The sequence below is a fragment of the Pantherophis guttatus genome, chromosome 4 (genome assembly GCF_059756535.1).
Source record: "Pantherophis guttatus breed Tessera chromosome 4, ASM5975653v1, whole genome shotgun sequence".
Lineage (NCBI taxonomy): Eukaryota > Metazoa > Chordata > Lepidosauria > Squamata > Colubridae > Pantherophis > Pantherophis guttatus.
Window position 1 is genome coordinate 142,514,075 of NC_142066.1, and position 12,057 is coordinate 142,526,131.

The following is a 12,057-nucleotide window of genomic DNA, read 5'->3' on the forward strand; positions in this document are numbered from 1 at the left end:
TGCATTGGACCTTTCTCTCTTATATGTCTAACCAATTCTTCCTCATGCAACATAATACCAGTTTTTTGGTCCTCTTTCCATCTCAGTTGTAATTGATTATATTGTAACCAGGTTAAATTAATCCCTTCGTCCAACAGTGTCTGCAATGTCTTCAACTGCCATCTGCCCGCATCTGTAAAAAGAACCTCTTTGTATAAAAACCCCCCGAGTGACATTATATTTGTATTCCACAAGGTATGACCAAGATCCAGCCATAGCGGTATTTTATAATCCCATTTGAGTCGGTGCTTCTTCCAAACTCTCATCAAAGAATCTCTAAGTATATGACTTTTAAATACTTTATCAACTTTGTCATCATAAAATAGGTAAGCATGCCATCCAAATTCAAGATCAAAACTTTCTGCATTCAATATTCCAGCCTTTTTACTTCCAAACCAATCACTTGTTAAAGTTAAAGCTGCTGCATCATAATATAACTGTAGGTTTGGAAGTTTAAGGCCTCCTCTTTCTGGAACATCTTGCATAATTTTCAATTTCACTCTCGGCTTTTTCTCGTTCCAGACAAACTTATTAAGTCCAGTTTGCCAAACTTTCAGTTGTTTATCACTTTTAAGCACCGGAATCATTTGAAACAAAAACAGAAATCTTGGCAAAATGTTCATCTTAACTGCTGCTATTCTTCCAAGTAAAGACAGTTGCAGCTTTTTCCAAGTCTCCATGTCTTTCTGAGCCTCTCGCCACAACACCTCATAGTTATTTTGAAACAATTTCATGTTTGATTCTGCAACCTGAACTCCAAGATATTTTACCTTAGGTACAATTTCAAAACCTGCCCTCCTTTCAAACTCATATTTACGATCTTGTGTCATATTTTTGACTATCATTTTAGTCTTTTTTGAGTTCACTCTGAAACCTGAAACTCTACCATAGTCTTGTATAATGTCGTTCATCAAGATTATTGATTCCATTGGTTGTGATAGGGTAACCACCAGATCATCTGCAAATGCCTTTACTCTATAATCCTCTTGCCTTATCATTATGCCTTTCAAAATTTTTGAGTCCCGTATTGTATTTAGCAAGACTTCCAATGTTAAAATAAATAAAAGTGGGGACAACGGACATCCCTGTCTTGTTCCTTTTTCAATTTTAAACTCTGTCGTCAAACTTCCATTAATAATAATCTGTGCTTTTTGCTCTTGATAAATTGCTGAGATTGCCTGTGTAAACTGGTCCCCAAAGCCCATCTTTTTTAAAGTCTTTAGTAGAAAATTCCAATCCACTCTATCAAAGGCCTTCTCCGCATCCAAAAAGACCAGCACTGCAGAAATCTGTTTATTCTTATCAAGATATTCCAATAAGTCTATTACTTGCCTTACATTGTCCTTCATGTATCTACCCTCAATAAATCCCGCTTGGTCCTCATGAATCACCTTTTGGATTACTGGCATCAACCTGTTGGCTAATACCTTCGCGTAAATTTTATAGTCTGTATTCAAAAGAGATATTGGTCTGTAGTTCTCTGGTTTTTTAGGACCAACTTGTTCTTTTGGTATCAAAGATATATAAGCAGTTGTCCAGGATGGGGGTATTTTACCCCCTTGTTGAATATTGCAAAATAAATCTCTAAGTTGTCCCACCATTTCAGCTTGTAAAGTTTTATAGTACACTGCAGTCAAACCATCCGTGCCAGGAGCTTTGGCTGTTTTTAGCTGTTTAATTGCTGCTGTTATCTCCTCCTCTGTTATAGGATAATTCATTCTTTCCTTTTGTTGATCAGTAATTTTTGTAACTCTCTTATCCTTTAAATATTTTTCTATAAGTCCATTCTGCACCTCATCTTTGGCATATAGTTTAGTGTAATAATCCACAAAAGCTTCTTTAATTAGTTTTTGTTGAAAGATTTCTTTCCCTCCAATATCAATACTATCAATAGTCCGTATACTTTGTTTTTTCCTCAATGTGTAAGCCAACCATCTGCCCGGTTTATTAGCATTGCAAAATGTATTATGCTTCGCGTATTGTAAACTTGTTGCAACTTGTTCCGCCATAAGCATTTGGAATTGATCTTTCAAAAGTTTTATAGCACTTCGTATTCTTTCATCTGTTGGGTTTTTAATAAGTAACTGTTCTTTATTCTTTATTTCCATTTCCAACTCAGATCTTTTCTTTTGTCGGAACAGTCTATGTTTAGAATTCATGTAGATAAGTACCCCTCTCATATAAGCTTTACTTGCATCCCAAACAATTTCAACTGGGGTACCTTTATTCAAATTTATTTCAAAAAATTCTTTCAAATGCTTTTTAAGTTCTATTATATTTTTTTCATATCTAAACAGGTTCTCATTTAATCTCCAAGAACGTCTCTCAACCTTATCCATCTCGATTTCTATCCATACAGGACTATGATCAGTCAAAATTCTTGGAAAAATCTTTGTTCTTTTTGTCTTAACAAGTAGATCATTTGACAACAAGATAAAATCAATCCTAGAAAAAGATCTATGTCTATCAGAAAAAAAAGTATAATCCAATTCATTTGGGTTATGTATTCTCCAAACATCTTTTAGTTCCATATCTTCTTTCATATCAAAAAAGGTCTGTGGTAATCTAATTCTAGACTTTGCCAAGCTCTTTTTATCTAATTTAGAATCAATTACTCCATTCCAATCTCCCATAATTAAAATAGATCTGTAGTCCCATTGCAATATTTTAGTATGTAACATCTTGTAAAAATAATCCTGTTGTTGGTTGGGAGCATAAATTCCAATCAAAAGAATTTGTCCATTTGCTGTAAACAATTCAATTGCTACAAATCTACCATCTTGATCTACTTCTATAACTTTTGCTGTTAATTTTTTATTTACATAAATAACCACACCATTCTTTTTCTGCGAAGTTGAAGATATATAATGTGCTCCTAGTTTTGAGTTTATCAAATATTTTTGATCTTGAGTTGTAATGTGCGTTTCTTGTAAACATATTATATCATTATTAAATTGTTTCAAATATGTAAATAATTTTTTCCTTTTCTGTGCTGAATTCAACCCATTGACATTCCAAGATAAACACTTAAAGGTCATTGACCTCTTCATGGAGCGCGGAGCAATATGCTTGAAGTTCATCCACAAGCTTCGATCTCGCTCCTCCCATAGCGCCAATCTCTTGTGCAGTGCTCTTAACTGCCTTCTTGTCTTGTCTTTCCTGTTGTTGTTGTTGCTTCTGTTTAAGTAGCTTGGATTGAGCTCTAGTTATACGTTGATCTTTAACTTCAGTCAACTGAATCAAATCCAAAATTGGAGAAGAATCCAGCGATGGCTCACTCAGAATACCTCCTTCTGCACCTTGCACGTTTTCTAATTCCTGCTTAGACTGTTCTTTCAATTGCCTCTCTTCACTCTCCTTAATCTCCAGAACTGTAGATGTACGTGGAGATGGTGTTCTTTCCATAAGAATAGTACTGTAAAAGTGTTGCGCCTTCTCCACGGTATTCAACCGATATCCTTCTCCCTTATATCTGAAAATTACCCCAGCTGGTGCATCCCACCGGAAGGGTATCTGTAAATTTTTCAATTCCTTAACAAGAAAACCAAATTCTTTTCTAGCTTTCAGCATTTTAGGAGGTAACTCTTTAAAAATTACAAGCCGTGAGCCCCCCACTTGTATAGAGGTGTGGAAAGATTTTTGCAGGATATCATTTCTAATTTCTCTCTCAGTAAAGTATATGACCACATCTCTGGGTAATTGTCTTTGCCTGGCCACCCAAGAGTTCACTCTGTAAATTTTATCTATTTTATGAAATACCAAATCAGGATTAACTTGTAGAATCTTAGCCAGGGCTTCAGAGCAAACTTGTCTCAAGTCCTGTCTTTCCTCCTCTCGAATTCCCCGAAGCCGTATGGCAAATTCCATCGCCCGGAATTGTATCATAACAATCTCATCTTCAATTCTCTGCATTTTATTGTCAACTTCATCAATTTTATAATCATTGTCTTTCATCCTAACATTAACTTCTGATTTAAATTCTTCAACTTTAAAATCAACTTTCCCAATAAAATCTGCCAGGCCAGACGCCACTTCTGATATTTTTTTGGTCACCATAATTTGATTCTGTTTCACCATGTCTTTAATTTCATTAATTTCCTGCAAAAATTCCTGATGTGATTTTTGAAGTTCCTGTTGTGATTCTTGAAATTTATCATCCAAAGTTTTAGAAATAAATTCTTTTAAATCTGCCACATCAAATTCTTTTTTCTGAGTTTGTAGCTGTTGAGCAGGGGGAGGTTGCGTTTGCTGTTTGTGTGTGGGGGATCCCCCCCCTAATGCCTTCCCTTCCTGCTTCTTTGAAGCCATCCTGGCTCGTGATCTAGTTTTTCTAAAGAGGGAGGTTCCTTTTCCTTTCCCTCCTGCACAAAGACTTCTAAAAAAGTCCCCCAGATTTGATCAAACAAGGGTTAAAATAAAGCAAAGTCCAATATTGAAAAGGGAAAAAATTTCCGAGTTATTTCTCTTGTAACAAGCAAGGCAGCTTAGTAGCAACTTGGAAACTTTGTAGCAAAACAAAGTAACTTCACCAATCCACACTCGCTGGCTCGTTAACTCTGAAGCTAGGCGCCATGTTTTTTTAAAGCACTTTCACTCACTCGCATTTTCTCAAATTGAAAAGTCAACAAAGTGCTAATACTTGCGTTTCCAAATTTCAGGATTCAGGTAGTTTCGCTGTTTATTAAAGCTGGTTCTTTCGCTTTAAGTTTCCTGCAGCCGGCTTGTTCTGCAGAAGCAGAATCGTCCCACGCCGCCCGGAGTCTCAGCAGGTTGGAAGGGAGCCGCGCCTGTTTCCTCCCCAGAAACAATTCCCTGGGGGGTTACAGGGGCTCGACCTGTGCCCTGCTATCTCTCCTCCAATAATCCTCAGGATTTTGAAGTTTTCGAGCCACTTCCGGTTTCCTTGTCTTCGGCGACGGCGGCGCTCTTTGAAGCTCCGCCAGCATATCCAGTTTTCTTGTTAAGTTTTCTTGTTCAATGTTTTAATGGTGTAGAGTTCTCTTTTCATGATGTTGTAAGCTACCCAGAATTATTTGACAGTGGGATGAGCAGCATATAAATAAAATAGATATAGATGAGAGAGAGAGAGAGAGAGAGGGATGGAGGGAGAGAGAGAAGAGGGATGATAGATAAATAGATAGATAGATAGATAGATAGATAGATAGATAGATAGATAGATAGATAGATAGATAGATAGATAGATAAAGAAACTTGGGGGGGGGACTGGACCAAAGCTGGGAGCAAAATAAGAAGTCTATGTAGGTTGCACACACCCTACATGTAGCATATTTGTATTTATTAGTTTGTCAAACATGTACAAGATAGCAGATATAAATATACACATGGATATGAACAAAAGAAAGGAATACAAATAAATAGGGACAGTAGAATAACATATGCTGATCTTTCTATGGCCCATGAAAGAAATGTTCACAATGGCCATTACTATGCTTTAATTTAAACAGTGACAAAGAGGGGACCAAGTGCTTAACTAAAGCAGTTTTGCTTGTAAAGGGAATATTCCGTCTTGACAGCTGCTTAGAGGAGATGGGAGCATCAGCCAAGCAGGTCAGCATGCTGGAGAAGCCCAACACGGCATGGCAATTAGCTAGGAAGCTGAATAAGCCCAGGAGACAAAGGCACAAGAGAAGTGTAGGGAAGCTCATTTGCACTGATTTTAAACACAGCATAAGTCTGGCAGTCTACACAGATGGAAATGGAAACCCTCCCATAATTACTGAATTCTCGCCAGCAGCCCCCATAGGTAAGGAGGCCTCCTTTAATGATGACACAGGAGTAGCTGCTCTATGCTAAATAATTTCCCCTGCAGCTAAAAAGCTAGCACTGAAGAAGCCCTCTTGTTTTGTATTTTGAGAGAGGCAATTGCGGTTGTGACCCTCAGGTTAGGTTGTGCTTCTGCTAGGATTGAAATTCACTTTTTATACCAGTCAATCAAATTCTGGAATTGGAATATATATTTTAAAAAAGCACTATTGTGACATCACTGCATCACTGTATTGAATTAAAGGTAAAGGTTCCCCTCACACATATGTGCTAGTCGTTCACGACTCTAGGGAATTAGCATGTTGTTAATTCAAGATACTGTATTATGTGTCTTCACATATAGATAATGTTGAACATGCAAGTAGGAGTAAGTCTTACATCAGCCTTCACTCATTGGTTCATTTTCCCCCCAGTGGGAAAATGAACAAGCATCAGTGGCTGACAGACTGGACAGCTCCAGGTAAAAGGAGCTGCAGCCTTGGGCAGTTCTTAGTTCATAGTTAGTTTGTTGTTGTTCTCTGTTGCCTGCAATAAATGGTTGTTTTACTTCACTATGATCATCCTGCCTCTCTTTTCATGTTCGGTCTTAACAGATAAGATGAAGATCAGTCTGCAAACCTCAATTCATACTTACTACCTTTATTTAAATCTTATGTTTTGCTATAGGCACAGAGAGAAAGAAATTGTGGAGTTGTGGAGGTGGTAGCAGCTCAGCCCTGGTTATTTCTTCTGAATTTGTTTGCAATCACCTCCCATAACTTTTTGCTGTTGGAAATCAAAGATCTTTGTCTAGTCTATTTTGTACACCTTAAACTGTGGTTCTCAGCTGTGACTGAAGGCCCAAACTCATTGTCACCATAGATATCCTCAATTTACAACCATTCATTTGGTGAACATTTGAAATTACAGAAGTATTGAAAAAAGTGATTTATTACTGGTTTTCCATGCTTGCAGCATTCCCATGTGATCAAAATTCAGATGCTTGACAACTGGCTCATATTTATGATAGTTGCAATGTTCTGGGGTCATGTGATCATCTTTTGTGATCTTCTGACAAACAAAATAAATGGGGAAGCCAGATTCACTTAACAATGGTGTTCCTAATTTAACAACTGCAGTGATTCATTTAACAATTGTGGCAAGAAAGGTCATAAAATGAGGAAAAGCTCACTTAACAAACATCTCGCTTGGCAACAGAAATTTTGGGCTCAATTGTGGTCATACGTTGAAGACTATATGTATAAAAATTCAACTTTGAATCTCCAGGATCCTGAACTGGCATCAGAGAGTGTCAAAATAGTTAAAAAGAAGTCCCTGCTCTCTCCACAAACAAAAGCAAATGAAAAGGGAAACTGGTTTGTTGACTATGTAAGTGTTAACTTCCAGGACCAAAGCTAAAAATTCTTCTTCATCCTCACAATCTTTCTTGGTAAATTTAAATAGTGGATATTGCAGCCACTTTCTTGGAAGAGTTTACATCTTCATAAAGGAGGAGGATATGGAGAATAGGAAGTAGGGGATTTTCTGGAATAAGAGGTAGTATTCTTGTAATCAGAGTTTTGGAATTTGTCATATTTCTTCATGGCAGCCATTTTGTAAGAATGATGCAGCTTGCTCTCAAAATTCCAGTTGTTCAGTTCAAAATTCAATTCAAAATTCAGATGTTCAGGTTATATATTTTATATTTTATTTTTATAAATAACTCAAGACAATGAACATACCTAGTACTCCTTCCTCATCCTATTTTCCCCACAATAACAACCCTTTGATGTCAGTTGGGCTGAGGGAGAGTGATTGGCCCCACATGACCAGTTGACTTTCATGGCTAAGACAAGACTAGAACTCACAGTCTCTTGGTGACTGGTCCAAAGTCACCTAACTGGCTTTCATGCCTAAAGTGGGATTAGAATTCACAACCTCCTGGTTTCTAGCCAGATTCCTTAATTTCTGAACCAAACTGACTATCATATACAAAGATAGCAATGTTTTACTTTGGAGATAAAATAATGGGGGAAGGGTCTATTTCTGAATTAAATGTCCTGGCTACTGTTCTGTTTCTAAGGATGACCTCATGCTTGCAGTAGCTTCCAGGAGCAGCATTCTTCTCAAAGGCTAACCAGCATTTTGAAGAAGTCAGCACTGTAACTGATACCTGAAATGCAACAATTAAAACTATTAAGGTCAAGATTGGAGATTTATGATACAGGTAGTTTTTGCTTCACATATCCTTTATTTTTTCATTCTGTTTTCAAACATTAAAAAGAAAAAAAAAGGAGATAGGTCATCCTGGTGTTTGTTTAAAATAAAAAGAACCACTTTCAATATTTCTCTAAGAAGACCTTATTTTACAAAGAAGGTTTTCTGCCCAAAGGCATATTGAACCTTTCTATTTCTGTTCAGGCTAGGTTTATAAGATCTACCAATTCTGATTTTTTTTTTTTTAAAAAAAAATCTTTTAAAAAGGAAAGAGACATATTCTGTGATCAGGATAATAGATCATGCAATGTGTTAAAAATGTTCCCACATGAATTTTCCTTGCATAGCTGTCAAAAAAGCAAGGCAGGTTGGGACACATTATCTCTCATGCCCAGGAACAGTGCAAACAAGGAAGGGAGTGGGCAAGCTGCCTTGGCAAGCCTGTAGAACCAGTGCTTTCCAGATGTGAGAATGACTAAACAGAGAACATTCATGCTCAGCATACCCAAACATTTATTTCCTAACTTAATACCACTGCTCTTAAAGGGATGATCACCTTCTCCCATTTTGTAATCAACTTTGACTTTCAAGCCAGATCAATGTTGCAGTTGTCCTTGGGATGATCTTGGGAAAGTTTAATAAAAATAGTGGCTTATTTCAGTGCACTGGACTCAGGACTAAAAAAGAGGCTAAAACTTATTGTTTGGGGTTTTACAATTCACAGTGGACAGTACAGGTAGTCTTTGACTTACAACGGTTCATTCAATGACCTTTCAAAATTACATCATGAAAAAAGTAAACCTATGGCCATTTATTTATGATTTCCCCTTCTATTCCCCCATTTAAATCATTTATAAAGAAAACTGGACCTAAAATGGACCCTTGGAGAACTCCAATGCTTACTTATTTCCATGCAGATATAGTTTCATTGAGAACTGAGTGTGATTTGTCAGCCAGTTGTACATCCATCTGCTGGTGATGCTGTATACCCCACATTTTTTAAGCTTACCAAGAAGTAGGTTATAGTCTATCTTGTCAAATGCCTTACTGAAATCCAAGTATACTATATCCACTGCATTTCACTGGTCCATTAATTTAGTCACTTCGTCAAAGAATGAAATAAGATTTGTTTGGCATGATCTGTTTTTGACAAACCCATGTTACCTTCTGGTTATAACTTAGCCTGCTTCTGGTGTTTGCAGATCTGCTGCTTGATGATCTTTTCCAGGATTTTCCCAGGTATTGATGTCAAGCTGATTGATCCATAGTTTCCTGGATCTGTATTTTCTTCCTTTTTTTTGAAAATAAGAACCACACCAGCTCTTTTCCAGTCCTCTGCTAGTTCCCTGGTGCTCCAAGATCTTTCAAAGATATGGTTCAATGGTTCTGTGATCTCATCTCATCCTTTGGAACTCTGGGATGTAATCTGTCGGATCCTGGTGATTTGAACAAGCACTGTGATATTTGGCAATATCCAGGTTACAATATTTTCCTGGAGCAAAATCATTGCTGGTTTCTGTTCTCAAAGCAAAAGATCTTTGTACTGCTTCCTAGAAATCACTATCCACTGTTTCCTATTCCTATTAGCTTTGGAAAAATCCCAGGACTGTAGGGATAATTATAGAAACACTACAGTTATGTATTTTCATCCTCACACACTTCCTCCATATTCTTTAGTGGAATCCAGGAGACTAGCTTTTAGGCAGAAACTTTATTTAAGGCTAATAAGAAATCCTGCTTTTCCAGCTTCACGCCTCAGCTGAAACACAGGTAGTCCTCATCTTATAACCACTCTTTTGCATGTTAAAGTGGCATTGAAAAAAATGACTTATTGCTGGTCCATGCACTTACAGTCACTGCAGCATTCCTTCAGTCACATGATCAGATTTGGGGTGCTTGACAATCAGCATGTACTAACAACAGTTGCAATGTCCCAGGATGATATGATCACTATTTGTGACCTTCCCAGATGGCTTCCAATGAGCAAAGTCAATGAGGGACCATGTGCTTCACTTAACAATGATCACAAAAATGGTTGTAAAATTGGCCATGATTAACTTAACCATGTAACTTGGCCATGGAAATTCTAGTTCCAGTTATAACTGAAGTCAAGGACTACCTTTAGCTTCTGCCACCCTCACAAAGGGTAACATTGGGCATACAACAAGGACCTTCAAAGATAGCCCTCAAAAGTATGGGATAAGTTATCTGAATGGAGAAGTCCCGTACATCATGCAACAGTTGAATAACCATCTTGCCATGGAAGACCCTAATGGCAAAGATAATATGCTCACTCCGATTGGGAAAAAAAGAAATGAAAAAGAGAATCGTAGCCACATTTCTTAGCAGATTCTATAATGTAAGCAGCCTGAGCCCTCCAAGATCCTGAGGGCTGGAAAACAACACCCAAATATTTATACATCTTAACCTGCTCTATCATATGTCTGTTCATCTGCCAGCTGCATTTTGTTAAGCGTTAGAAAAGACCATGACTTTGGTCTGGCAGGAATGAATGACAAGCTTTTCCAACAAAGCCATAAATAAAAGGCAGTATGATCTTCGCTGAGCACAAAGCTGAAAACAAAGCATGGAGGAGGACTGGTGCCAAAGTAATTTGCAGGCAAGCATTACACGATTTGTGTGCGTGCGTGTGTGTGCGCATGTGTGTGTGTTGGCCTTTCCTTCACAGCTGCGAAGAATGTCATTTTATGCATATTGGAGAAAATAACATAATTGTTGTACTAATAATTACAGTATTTCTCATCCATTGCGTGTGCTGGAAAAAAAGATAATCTCGGTTGCAGTCCCCTTATTTTTATGCATTCACACCTCTTGTAAAAAGCAATTCCTCATGGGGTATCCTCCCCTCCCCTTCTCCAATTTCCCATTAATTGAAATGTAGCACTAGACAACCAAAAGAAAGGAAAAAAACCCTGTAATGTCTATCAAGATTCTCAATCATCCATGTCATGACTGTCTGAAAGGTGTTTTTTATTTCTCTTTTTCAAAAGTCAACTGGACTGTTTTTGAGGAAGATGTTTTGCTTTTCATCGAAGAAGCTTCATCAGTTTAGTAAGAGAGAAGAAAGCTATATATTTTTTTACACAGATGTTTTATATTCCACCTGGAGATGTCTTCGTTGCTTTTGCCTCTCCTTCATGACCCTAGAGTACCCATTTTAATTCAAAAGTAGAGCATAACTTTAGCAGTAAATAATTAAGTGACAGCTTGTTAGAAACACCCAGGAACACTTATTCTTCCATTTTTACTTCAGTCTGTAGGTAGTTTGCCAGTGGATAACAGTTGAGAGCGTGTTGAATGGGTAACAGTGGAAAAAGGACTCAACACCTCTGTAATTTAATGCAGCGAGTTGGAAAATAAATAAAATAAAATACAGCGAGGTGTAAAATAAATAGGACATTGCTTGCTATGACATTCCCTAAGAAATTAAAAAAAACCCAACCCCCAAATTGAATGTTGCTATTGTTGGGAATAACTAAAATAATGGCTAAGCTTTGAAGTTTCCTAGAACTTTTTGTCAAGCAAAATGTTACAGAAAACAGAAGACAGGAAAGTGGCAAGGAATTGCAGAAAATAGGTTATATGTTCAGGACATGAGGGTTGACATTTGAAGACAGTCCCTTGATAACAGTTATGGACTAAGTGATGAGTTTGGAATTGCTCAAGGAAAAAATACAAAATTCATTAGTGCTCTTTACATTTCCCAACAAACATGCATATAAACAGAACAAATATAAAACAGGTATAAATATTATAACTTTTCTGTCTACAAAGCAGGAAGCTTATTTGAGGTGATATCCTTTTTTTCTTGGGCAGCTGAAAAACGTTAAAATAATATCGAGCATCGTCATGACAGAGCCCCAAAGACAGAATTTATTGTGCCTGAGGTAAAAGAAATATATATAAAAAATATATAGCACTTTTGAAACAGGAAATGTTTGAAATTAGCTCAGTGAAAATCTAAAGTTGTTCAATAATATTCATTTTGAGATGTTCCTCTAATCCATCAAGAACTGG